Consider the following 13,414-nt stretch of genomic DNA (forward strand, 5'->3'; position numbering starts at 1 on the left):
TTTATCTCTTTAAGAACTGAGTGAACTTTTAATCCTTTGAAATAACGGATAATATTTTAAACCAGAGGCGAAGAATCACCTACATCTTGCAGTGTTAAATCTCTGAATACGTTTCGTAATCCAAAATATTAACCTACTTTAATATTGAAAACTGACTGAAAAAATTCATAAAAGACAATTACTTTCCTTGGCAAGTGAAGCTCGCAAACACTAGAATACTTTTTAATATGCGAAACGGCGGACTCAGCGTCACAGAAACAGTCGAAGCCAAATAGGCAATCGACAGCAACATTATTATTAAATGATAATTAATTGAAACCCTCAACTACCGACAGGTGTTGCTGATGTACCTCGATGGGGACACCCGAAAACGTTCGCCCCGCCCGGGACTCGAACCCGGGATCTCCTGCTTACGTGGCAGACGCTCTATCCATCTGAGCCACCGAGGGCACAGATGAATAGCGTGACTGCAGGCACTTATCCCTTGCACGCTTCCCGTGAGAACCACATTCCTAACCGTTCACAATATACATATGTAATGTTCCTAATAATTATTTGCCATTCCACACAATATACATATGTAATGTTCCTAGTAATTACTTGCCCATCCACTCATTACTCGCGCACACTAATGTGACGGTTCCCGTAAGAGTTCGGGCAACCTGTGCGCATTCGCACAGACGAAGGTCATTGGCCGGGTAGCCATTTAACTATTTATATGAAGATAGTAACTGTTCCCGAAAGAACAGATACCAATTATTATTATTATCTTCAAACAAAATTTCGTATAGAGGGAGAGGTGTTTTTGAAAGGAAACATAAGATACTTTCAGTTAACAATATTGTAACCTTAAAAGTCATACAGATAGCTAGTTATGCATACACCGACCCAGAGGAGAGAGAGAATAAACAGACGAAAAACAGAGAACAAACAGGGGCGATCAACATGGCTTTTGTGTATATATATATATATATATATATATATATTACATTTGGAATTCCATGTTTTCATGGAACGTATTGAATTATAGTATTCTTTGTCTTTGCGATTAATGGAAAATATTTACGGTATTTCTCACAAAATATCATCAGAATCGACAAAATTACTAATAATATTACATGCAATATTTTCTCTTTTTATATTTCATTCATATCAGTTGAATAAATCGTTTCATACATTAGATAGGCTTCCAGGCGACGCCACCAATCGAAATCTTTTGTCATTTGCAATTTTTTACACTGCTAGTGACGAAGTCACATCTGACCCTGCAAAGAAAATGCAAAAAATAATAGTGGAACCAAGAATTGCCACATGTAAGGTAAAGTAAGAATATTATACTGAGGAATGTTGAAGAAATATGAAGGTGTCTGTAACGTAAGCGGTTTCGCTGTGGTGTTCCTCGCTTTTTCCAAGACTCGTCACAGTGTATGGTGCCTGGACTGAAGGAGACGGGGCGTGCAGTAGCCCGCCACAACATTCTTCCACAGTACTCCAGATTCTCGGAAGCAGCAGGCGTGCCTTAAGCCGTCGTTAGGGCGTGGGAAGGCAACGGCTGCAACAGCCCGCCCGCCGGCAGCTCAAATAATTTCCGGCAACACCAACTTGACAGACGAAAAGGCCATATGTCACAGGAATGCATAACACAATAGAATATTCTCAAAATCAAAGCATGTAGCGTTCATGGAGAGAATGATTAAGATAGTGGAATCGAATTGGACCGGAACCGAGAGACCCATTGGGTAGTGTCTTTGTCATTTACCTATCACAACTTTAGGATAATTTGACCAAACCCTTGGTCGATTATTTTGACCATCGCTCATTCTATAGTCTAATCCCATATTGTGTAATAATCTCGATATTTTTATTCGTGGTTGTAGTTTTCGAGCATCTTTAACGTAGATCACCAACAATAAATATACGACCCTAGTTGAATAACGCAACTTTTTATTAACTCTTGAAAGAAACTGGTGTGATACTAAAATTTAACAAAACAGACAAAATTATTCCAAAAATCGACTTCATGTTTCATCTACGAGGTGTGGCTAGAAAAAAACCGGACTAGTACTGGTGAAACTATAAAACGAATGCAATAAGGCTGAAAGTCGCGTGGCCTGTCACGTGACTCTCGCTCCGCCTACTGCTCGAGTTTCATCTGCCTCCTGCACTCAGTCTGCCCGTGGCGTCTGTTTTAAGTAGTTGACGTTTTGTCTGTGCGTCGGAAAATGTTGAGTGTACAGAAAGAACAGCGTGTTAACATCAAATTTTGTTTCAAACTAGGAAAATCTGCAAGTGAAACTTTTGTAATGTTACAACAAGTGTACGGCGATGATTGTTTATCGCGAACACAAGTGTTTGAGTGGTTTAAACGATTTAAAGATGGCCGCGAAGACACCAGTGATGACACTCGCATTGGCAGACCATTGTCAGCAAAAACTGATGCAAACATTGAAAAAATCGGTAAACTTGTTGGACAAGATAGCCGTTTAACAATCAGAGCAGTGTCTGAGTTAACAGGAGTTGACAAGGAAAGTGTTAGGCAGATTCTTCATGAAAGTTTCAACATGAACAAAGTGTGTTCAAAAATGGTTCCAAAGTCTCTCACAATTGAACAGAAGGAACGCCGAAGAATGATTTGTTCTGACATCCTGGAAAACATTGAAAGTGATACCACCTTCTTACAAAATGTTATTACTTGCGATGAATCGTGGTTTTTTACTTACGATCCCGAAACTAAACGCCAATCGATGCATTGGAAAACTCCTGGTTCTCCACGACAAAAAAAAGCACGAATGTCAAAATCGAAATTCAAGGCAATGATGATTGTTTTTTTTTTGACATCAAAGGGATTGTGCACATTGATTGGGTACCAGAGGGACAAACAGTGAATCAGCATTACTACATTAGCGTCCTAGCTACCCTACGCGAGCGAGTACGGAGAAAACGGAACGATTTGTGGAGAAAAAAGTCATGGATCCTTCACCAAGACAATGCCCCAGCTCACAGTGCGTTGTCAGTGAAGACGTTTTTGGTAAAACACAACATTCCCATCTTAGATCATCCACCCTACTCACCTGATTTGGCCCCCTGTGACTTTTTTCTTTTCCCTAAAGTCAAGTCAGCTTTGAAAGGAACTAGATTTGAGACTGTTGAAGCAGTAAAAGAAAAAGCGACGGAAGTAATGTATGGACTTACCGAAAATGATCTGCAGCATTGCTATGAACAGTGGAAAATTCATATGGAGCGGTGTAGAGACCGAGGAGGAGAGTACACTGAAGGAGATAACATGAAATTGTAAATAATTGTAAATAAATGTTTTTTCCAGCATCAGTCCGGTTTTTTTCTAGCCGCACCTCGTATACTGTCCGATCAACAATTAATGGGCATTGATAATAGCTGTGCACATCCTTCGCCTTCTTAGCGATTTGAGCCTTCCTTAGGACATCTTCAATGAGGTGTCTGTATAGAATTGGTATATCATATTACTCAGGAGCTGAAACCAGAAATGGTGTAATGTGGGACGTTGGGGTTTGGAATCGACGTTGTAAATTATCCCAAAGGTGTTCCATTCGGTTAACACCGAGGCACTGGCCATACCTGTACTTCTCAGCAACGTAATTGTCCACAAACTATTGCATCAAAGATGCTGCTTTCTGACACGGCGCACTGTGCTGATACAAGCTGGGATCATCTCCGAACTGTTGCCCTAATGTATGCAGTACCATGTGGCGAGCTGTTCATAGCCTTCCGCATTTAGCTTCTTCTGTAGCGCGAAAGGAGACCACACACGCACCTTAATGATGAGAAACATACCAATACAACAATGCCACCTTCTCTGTAATTTGCTTTTTGCGCTAGACATGATAGCAATTCATAGACATTCAGGAATACAGAAATACAAGTTACTGAGGAATGAAACAAATAGGAAGTGCAGGGAAGCTAAGATGAAATGGCTGAAGGAGAAATGTGGAGAAATCTAAAAAGAAATGATTGTCAGAAGGACAGGCTCAGCATAAAGTAAAGTCAAAAGGACGTGCGGTGACATTGAAAGCAAGGGTGGTAACATTAAGAGTAAATTGGTAATTGCACTGTTAAATGCAGAGGAAAAAGCGGATAGGTGGTAAGAATACATTGAAAGCCTCTATGAGTTGGAAATATGTGTGATGTGACAGTAGACGAAACAGGAGTCGATAGGGAAGAGATGGCAAATCAAGTAGTGGAACCAGAATTTAAGAGAGCTTCGGAAGACTTAAGATCAAATAAGACAGAAGGGATTGATAACATTCCATCTGAATTTCTAAAATCATTGAGGGATGTGGCAACTAAACAGTTACTCACGTTGGTGTGTAGAATGTATGAGTCTGCCGACATACCATCTGACTTCTGGAAAAATATCGTCCACACCATTCCGAAGACTCCAAGAGCTGACAAGTGCGAGAATTATCGCACAATCAGCTTAACAGCTCATGCATCCAAGTTGCTGAGAAGAATAATACACAGAACAACGGAAAACAAAATTGAGGATGTTTTAGATGACGATCAGTTTGGCTTTAGCAAAGGTAAAGGCACCAGAGAGGCGGTTCCGACGTTGCAGATGATAATGGAAGCCAGAGCAAAGAAAAATCAAGACATGTTCATAGGATTTGTCGACTTCGAAAAAGCGTTCGACAATATAAAATGGTGCAAGGTGTTCGAAATTCTGGGAAAAATATGGGTAAGGGGAGACGGGTAATAAACAGCATGTTCAAATGGTTCAAATGGCTCTGAGCACTATGGGACTCAACTGCTGAGGTCATTAGTCCCCTAGAACTTAGAACTAGTTAAACCTAACTAACCTAAGGACATCACAAACAACCATGCCCGAGGCAGGATTCGAACCTGCGACCGTAGCGGTCTTGCGCTTCCAGACTTCAGCGCCTTTAACCGCACGGCCACTTCGGCCGGCTAAACAGCATGTACAAGAGACAATAGGTATTAATAAGAGTGGATGATGAAGAACGAAGTGCTCGGATTGAACAACGTGTAAGAAAGAGATGCTATCATTCACGCCTACTGCTCAGCCTGTACATCGAAAAAGCAGTGGTGGAAATAAAAGATTCAGGAGTGGGATTAAAATTCAAAGTGAAATGATATCAGTACTACGATTCGCTGATGACATTCCTACCCTGAGTGAACTGAAGAAGTTTATACGATCTGCTGAATTGAATGAACAGTATAATGAGTACAGAATTTGAACTGAGAGTAAATCGAAGAAAGACGAAAGTAATGAAAACCAGCAGAAATCATAACAGCAAAAAATTTAACTTCAGGAGTGATGCCCAGGAGATAGATGAAGTTAAGGAATTCTACTACATAGGCAGGACGGACGGAGGAAGAAGGACGTCAAAAGCAGTCTAGCACTTAAAAAGAGGGCATTCCTGGTTAACAGAGGTCTACTAGTATAAAACATTCGCCTTCATTTGAGAAAGAAACTTCTGAGAACGTACGTCTGGAGCACAGTAGCGAAACATGGACTGTGGGAAAACCGGAACAAAAGAGAATCGAATCATTTGAGACGTGGTGCTAGAGACGAATGCTGAAAACTAAGTGGACTGATTAGGTAAAGAATGAGGAGGTTCTTCGCAGAATCGGAGAGGAAAGAAATATATGGAAAATACTGACAAGGAGAAGGATCTATTAAGACATCAGGGAATGTCTCCCATGGTACAAGAGGAAGCTGTAGAGGGCAAAAACTCTAGAGGAAGACAGAGATTGGAACACATCCAGCAAATAATTGAGGACGTAGCTTGCAAGTGCTGCTCTGAGATGAAGAGTTTGGGACATGATAGGAATTCGTGGTGGGCCGCATCAAAGAAGTCAGAAGTCTGATGACTCAAAAAAAATATGATAGCAGTTAACGTTCTCCAGGGTTTCGTCAAATCAAAACCTTTCCATAAGATTGTCACAGGCTGAAGATTATTAACGTGATTCATCTCTCCATATCTCTCGTCCAGTTATCCACTGTTTAGTGGCGTCGCTCTTTATTCCACCTCAGTTGTCACTTAGCACTGACTTCAGAAATTTGTGACAGCTGAGGAGTTTTTCAACCACTGTACCCCATTTTTTAACAAGCTACTCAGAATCATTGTACCAGTTTGGAAATCAGGAATGATTGGCTCCACTGATTTCAAGCGATTTTTATCGGGAACCCTCCGTAATTATCGACGGTTCCTATCCATCAGTATACGAGTTCTATCAGGTATCGGTTTAGCTGTGGCTGTTCTTTTACATTTCCGCTACATCATCATCATCTTCGTTTCCCCCTCTATCCAACAACTGGTCAGGTTGGGGTATCAATGGTACTTCGCCACTTTACTAACCCTTTCCACCATTCGTCTTCCACAATTTTGTTGCATAGTAGGTTTCTCCTCCTTAAACGCATCTTCAATGTATCAATCCATGTTGTTCTCTGTTTCAGAGTCTTGGCCTCTTACCCTCAATCTTTAACTACATAATTCTTCTATTCTTCCCCCTCCCATCCTCTTCACAAGCCCAAGCCATTTTAATCTACTCTTTTCAGTTTTCTCAGTCAACTTCTCCACTCCTGTTTCCTTCATAATAACTTCATTTTTCACTCTGTCTCTCCTCATCTTTCCTAGCATACTTCTCAGAAACTTCATTTCACTGGATTGTATCCTATTCTCCTCTCTTCTAGTCGTAGTCCAAGACTCTGTGCAGTAAATTAGTATGGGTGTGAGCTAAGTCTTGTATAGCACGAGCTTACACCTCATTGGCACTTTCCCACACCAAGCCTCTCACACGGTGGTAAAATGTACTACTCTCTTGTATTCTTTTGCTAAATTCTGTCTCCAACGTGCTTTCCCCATTAATACACTTCCCAAATATTTAAAGTTGTCCACTATTTCAATATCCCGTCAAATAACATGAATTTGTCACTTGCCCTCTCTATCCCCTCTGGTTACCACCATGGTCTTGCTTTTTTCCACAATAAACTTCATTCCATATTTCTCAACCTTCTCATTTAGAATGTATATTTGCTTTTGTACCTCCTTACTGCTTGTTCCCCACACCACAATACCATAAGAAAATAGTAACAGCTTCACCCTTCTTCCTCTATGGGCTCCTTTCGTCTGACTGTTTCATCCATCTCCATTGTAAATAGCAGTGGTGGTATCACACTTCCTTGTCTTAGTCCCACAACATTCTTGAACCATTTCCATTACACTTTCATCTCATTAAAATCGACTTGGGTAGCTTTAGAATAGTTTAAATGTTTCAGAGTCTGGAGCGTCCAGTGACCAGTCCATGTTGGATGTCAGTCAGCTCTCCTGACCCACCCATTTGCTGCCACCACTTCTCTACTGTCTAAACAACACTCACTGTGCCCTTTTATGCTGAAGGGCTTCGTCGCATCGAGTTGTCTAGTTGTTCATTTCGCATTATATTGCGGGCGTCGGGATACCGTGGATTAGGCAGTGCTCATTACTGTTCAAGTTGTCCCAGCACAAGAGATCGGAAATTCATTCAAATTCGCATCAGTCTTCATTAATCGAAGACCGTTTAACATTGTGAAGGGTACTGTGCTAGTATTCGTGCTCGTGAAGACTTCAATTAATAGTTTACACACGTTTCTTAAAAAAAAATTATGGATTTGAAAAAAAATTATTTTCAATCGTGTTAAGTTCAGACAGGTCTAGTATAACGAATTCGGGCTTGCTGCTGTGCGACAAAGAAAACAAGTTTCATTCTGTGATATTCGGTAACCTCCAAGTGAGTTGTCGCCGTTCAGAATGTCGATAATCTGTATACATATTATCGGTTGACGTCTTTACAGCATAGTCATTATGTCGCACAGTAGTTTTATTTATTCAGACGTTACGCTGTCAGGGAGTCGCCACATTTACTCTTTCTGCCCGCTTTATTAATCGTCACATGCACAACTACATTTAGTGTGGGCTCTGTGCGTTAAATATATTTGTCCTCTTTATCAAAGTTTGGAATCCGTGCATACCGACACTTTGTGGAATATCTACATCTTTTATTAATAAACTCATACTTCTTTCCAGAGACGTTAATTCCTTCGTATGACTGGGACCAGTTAGCTTTGTAAAGATACATCCCATTACACGAATGAGAGGAAAATTTGGAAATTTGTGGTAAGGCTGTATGGGACCAAACTGCTGAGGTCATCATTCCCACGGCTTACACACTAATTAAACTAACTTAAACTAACTTACGCTAAGGACAACACACACACCCATGCCCGGGGGAGGACTCGATTTTCCGACGGTGGAAGCCGCGCGAACCGCGACAAGGTGCCTGCGACCGAGCGGCTGCGCCGCGCGGCTGAATGAGAGGTATCACGTTCTTAAATACATAGAGGAAAGATGTTCCTGACTGGGAGTAGTCGATAAGGGGTGAGCGTCCCACTGTTGTGTTTTAAATTGCAAGCGCTGAGACCAGAGCTAACGAGCCAGTGGCTGTACGGAAGTGGGTAGCAACCAGACGACCCTACCTGCAGGGAGACGGAGTTCGATGGAGAGGGGCGGTGTGGAAGAAAGAGCTTTGTGAAATCTAACAACGCGAAATTTCAAAGACAATAAATGCATTGTAGTTGTTAATTATCTAGTTGAATACCACATCTGTTATGTACGAAATACAGAGAGGGAATGTGTAAGTTGGAAGCTGTTCTCATTTATCATCTACTGAGTTGTAAGTTTGAAGATAATGTAAGAAGGTGAATTGAATCTCTCTTCTTATTTATGTGGTGGGGTGAATGAGAACGAGAAGTAAATTTTTAACACCTTTATCTGCAGCCTGTAAGAAGGCGAAGTCTATGCTAAGTTGCTGGAAGAAGGCACACGGATTAAGGGTACAGACTATGTGGACCCTTATTAGTAATACTGAACGGAGACCGAATAATCAGCAACATTCATTGTATATGAAAGGAGTATTCAGGTAGCATCTTATTTTTTTGGTGCTTGAGGTGAAGTGTAACAAACCACCATGCAGCCCAAGCCAACCTAAAACACTTCAGCTTCTAGGACTGAATTCACTTCTTCATCATCTAGAAGACGGACAGCTTCTCTTCCATATTTTGTACTGCAAAAATCAACTTTTGTACCACGTAGCACCTGGTTGAATGATAAAAATTTCCTCTGAGTTCTGATACAGAAATATCCCTCTTGTTTCGTTCCGGACGTTGACGCCCATCTGAACTGAGAGGGATCCAAAAGGCATGTGACTTCATGTGAGTGTGTCCCTCTATCCGGCCCATAAACATCTGATGCCCTGCACCGATACGTACAGCTGGAGGGTTATGATCGAATGTGTACACGTTTTCCAAATCCAGTAAAGTGTCCAACTACATTTTTGAGGTCTATTAAGATACTGAAATGAATGGAATCTTCATTAAACTTCCTGTTGGAATAATGCAGAAGACGAGTTTTTTGGCACCTTAATTGCACATCGCCTGGAGGGGATTTGATCGTAGCGATGCGACGGAACAGCAATGCATCAGGCAGAGCTGTACCAGTTAGGTTACCTGAACATCAGAGAAGCTGGAGATTAAGGAAAGATATTCAGCCTTTCCCGATCATTTTGCAACAGTAAACTATTCATACGGTATAGAATGTGAAGTTTTACATTCTATAAAGAAATTTAGAAATATGACCTTGCTGGAAATATTGGAAATCACACAAATATATGACTCCGAATGACAGCTATGTATTAAATGATCAAACGCAGTTTATACAATTATAAAGGTAGCCACCGCTTGGCTTCAAAATGAGGTATTTTAATATAAAAGAAGACTTCACACAATACAGGACGATTGTCATACATAAAATAGAGAAGGCAGTTGCCGCCTCCAATTACAGAACACTGTCAATATTATCACGCACCCATTAATATTGTTCCTAGCAGGATAAAAGGAAAAGTAGATACGTATACTGGAGAAGACCAATGTGGAATCAGAGATCAAGAGAAGTTATTAGGACATTATATGGGTTGTAGGATAGAAGGTTGGATAGGAACAGAGACACTTCATTGACTTGGGAAAAGGTTTTCACTATGTGAAAGGCAGTTATTTGTTAGAGCTATGAAGTATAGAGGACGAGACTGTAATGATATAAGATTGATTCAGCAACAATATCAGAATCAATGTAAAAAATAAACGTTAGTAAGTCAGAGATAATAATGTAGAGAAAGAAGCCAAGAATGGAAAAGGTATTAGACTTTATTTCCTTATGACATTTCAAAAAGAAATGAAGACTGCTGCAAGTCCTGTCAGACAAACCATGGAAATTAAAAGTGAAGAAACGGAAAACGAAAGCAATGGTGGTACGGAAAAATGAAGGAGACAATAAAATCTGTGCAACCATTTTATGTATATTACAGAAGGACGCTGCTACTGTAAGATTGAAGCTTTATTCAGAGCTCTATAGTTAGGAAATGAGCTTATTTCGGCTACGTTGACATTTTCAAGCGGCTTACGTATCTCACCGTAGACTTCGTGGCTGTTAAATACTTACGCGTATTGTGTCTGTAGCGCAGACTCAGTTCGTTTCGTTTATATACATTTTTTCTCGACTGTAGATGTTGTTGTGGAGTAATTTTTGTTGAAATTTTTCATTTTTTATAAGTCTGACAGCTGTACTTGGCAGAAGTCAACGATGTTGTATCTCCATGTTATTGTATGAGAATGGAGTCGGTATCTTGTATTTCTCAAGGCCTGCAGCATACTAGATACATTGTAAGGACATTTTATGTACGTTCTACAAAGACGCTGCTATTCTTTGAAGCTTTATTCAAGAGCTATACATTTAGGTTGACTTCTGCCAAATCATTGGAAAACTGAAATCCCAACAAAAATTACTGAACAAGAGAGCTACAAACACAATACGAAGATACGGAAAAAATGGCAATGCAGCCGAAATAATCTTATGACATATCTGTACAGCTTTTGAATAAGTGAAGAGAAGAATCTCATTGGCAAAAGAGACATTTGTGGCTAAGAAAAACATGTAACCACCATAGAAAATACTTTGTAAAATCAACTGCATGAAATACAGCGCTAAATGGAACTCTAAGTTGTACTCTGGTACATTCGAAAGGACTACTCGAATCTGCTGAAATGCGGATATGGTGGTAAAAGAGATAAACAAGCTGGGCGGAAAAATGGTTCAAATGGCTCTGAGCACTATGGGACTCAACTGCTGTGGTCGTAAGTCCCCTAGAACTTAGAACTACTTAAACCTAACTAACCTAAGGACAGCACACAACACCCAGCCATCACGAGGCAGAGAAAATCCCTGACCCCGCCGGGAATCGAACCCGGGAACCCGGGCATGGGAAGCGAGAACGCTACCGCACGACCACGAGATGCGGGCGCTGGGCGGAAAGACAGAGCAACAAGGAAGTACTAAACGAAGTCTACTAAAAGATGGCAGTGGTAGTACCGGTTCCCGTCAGATCACCGAAGTTAAGCGCTTTCGGGCTGGGCTAGCATTTGGATGGGCCACCATCCGGTCTGCCGAACGCTGTTCGCAAGCGGGGTGAACTCAGCCCTTGTGAGGCAAACCGAGGAGCTACTGGATTGAGAAGGTATCGTAAACTGACAAACGGCCAGGAGAGCGGTGTACTTACCACATGCCCTCCATATCCGCGTCCAGTGACGCATGTGGTTGAGGATGACACGGCGGCCGGTCGGTACCGTTGGGCCTTCCAATGCCTGTTCGGACGGAAAATAAATGTAGGATACTCACAGTACGCCCGTTACTCGGACGGATACACAAATACTCGCTAGCCGAAGGGCTATCCAAAACATTTGACCCCTTACCTTTGTGATCAATAGACTCCTAGATATGAGCTCCTGAAAAAACAGATTTTCGCAAGCGGGTATTTAGAACATATTGGTACCGTGCCCCGTCACGCACGGATCGGCAGATGGGCTAGCCCTCCCAAGCTCTTTGTAAATTTGACACTATTTTATAATCAGTGATATAGGTTAACAGACCATCTGAACGAGAGAAGTTTCATTCCGTTTCCTCTTCCACTATTATTTTGTGAGGAAGTGTAAAAAAAAAAAAATACAAATAATGCGCTAACTTACGAGGAGTGTCCAGTAACTAACTCAGCAGAATTCTTGTCCGCAACCTTTTCCGGTTGACAAACTGCAGAGTTTGTTGTGGGACATCGTGGAATATTTCCGCTTCAGCTCCTACATTTTCATGAAGTTCCGATTGGTGGCGGCGCTATGCGTACACCTCAAAATGGCGTCTGTAATGGAAGTGAGTTGCAGGCAATAAGCTATCACCGAGTCTATTTTTCGGCAAACCAGAGCATCGCAGATTTTCGTAGGAACTTCTGTGATGTCTACGGAGTCCTGACAGTGATCGAAGTACAGTGAATCGCTGGACGAGGTGTCTGGCATCATCGCAGCAAGGACGTGCAAACCTGTCCAGTCTCATGCGTGCCGGCCGGCCGCACACACTTGTATGTCCTGCAATGTTGGAACGTGCGGACACTCTCATTCGCGTTGATCGACGGACCACAATCAAACACCTCGCTGCACAACTGTATGTCTCTGTTGGTAGTGCTGTCACACTCGACCGGCAGTTGGGGTACTGAAATATACTGATGGCCATTAAAATTGATACACGAAGAAGAAATGCAGATGATAAATGGGTATTCATTGGACAAATAAATTATACTAGAACTGACATGTGATTACATTTTCACGCAATTTGGGTGCATAGATCCTGAGAAATCAGTACCCAGAACAACCACCGAGAGGTGGTAATAACGACCTTCATACACCTGGGCATTGAGCCAAACAGAGCTTGGATGGCGTGTACAGGTACAGCTGCCCGTGCAGCCTCAACACGATACCACAGTTCATCAAGAGTAGTGACTGGCGTATTGTGACGAGCCAGTCACTCGGCCACCATTGACCAGGCATTTTCAATTGGTGAGAGATCTGGAGAATGTGCTGGCCAGGGCAGCAGTCGAACATTTTCTGTATCCAGAAAGGCCCGTAAAGGACCTTCAACAAGCGGTCGTGCATTATCCTACTGAAATGTAGGTTTTCGCCGGGATCGAATGAAGGGTAGAGACACGGGTCGTAATACATTTGAAATGTAACGTCCACTGTTCAAAGTGCCGTCAATGCGAACAAGAGATGACCGAGACGTGGAACCAGTGACACCCCATACCATCACGTCGGGTGATACGCCAGTATGGTGATGACAAATACACGCTTCCAATGTGCGTTCACCGCGATGTCGCCAAACACGAATGCGACCATCATGATGCTGTAAACAGAACCTGGATTCACCCGAAAAAATTACGTTTTGCCATTCGTGCACCCAGCTTCGTCGTTGAGTACACCATCACAGGTGCTCCTGTCTCTAATGCA

The 13,414-nt window shown here is 41.9% G+C and overlaps 1 non-coding gene across 1 annotated transcript; it reads right to left on the reverse strand.

Annotated features, from left to right (window-relative positions):
- Window positions 1-375: 375 nt before the first annotated feature.
- Trnat-cgu lies at window positions 376-450 on the reverse strand. Its single transcript has one exon. It is a non-coding gene; the product is annotated as a tRNA-Thr (tRNA).
- Between the last annotated feature and the right edge of the window lie 12,964 nt (window positions 451-13,414).

The sequence above is a fragment of the Schistocerca americana genome, chromosome 9 (assembly GCF_021461395.2).
Source record: "Schistocerca americana isolate TAMUIC-IGC-003095 chromosome 9, iqSchAmer2.1, whole genome shotgun sequence".
NCBI classification, from domain to species: Eukaryota; Metazoa; Arthropoda; class Insecta; order Orthoptera; family Acrididae; genus Schistocerca; species Schistocerca americana.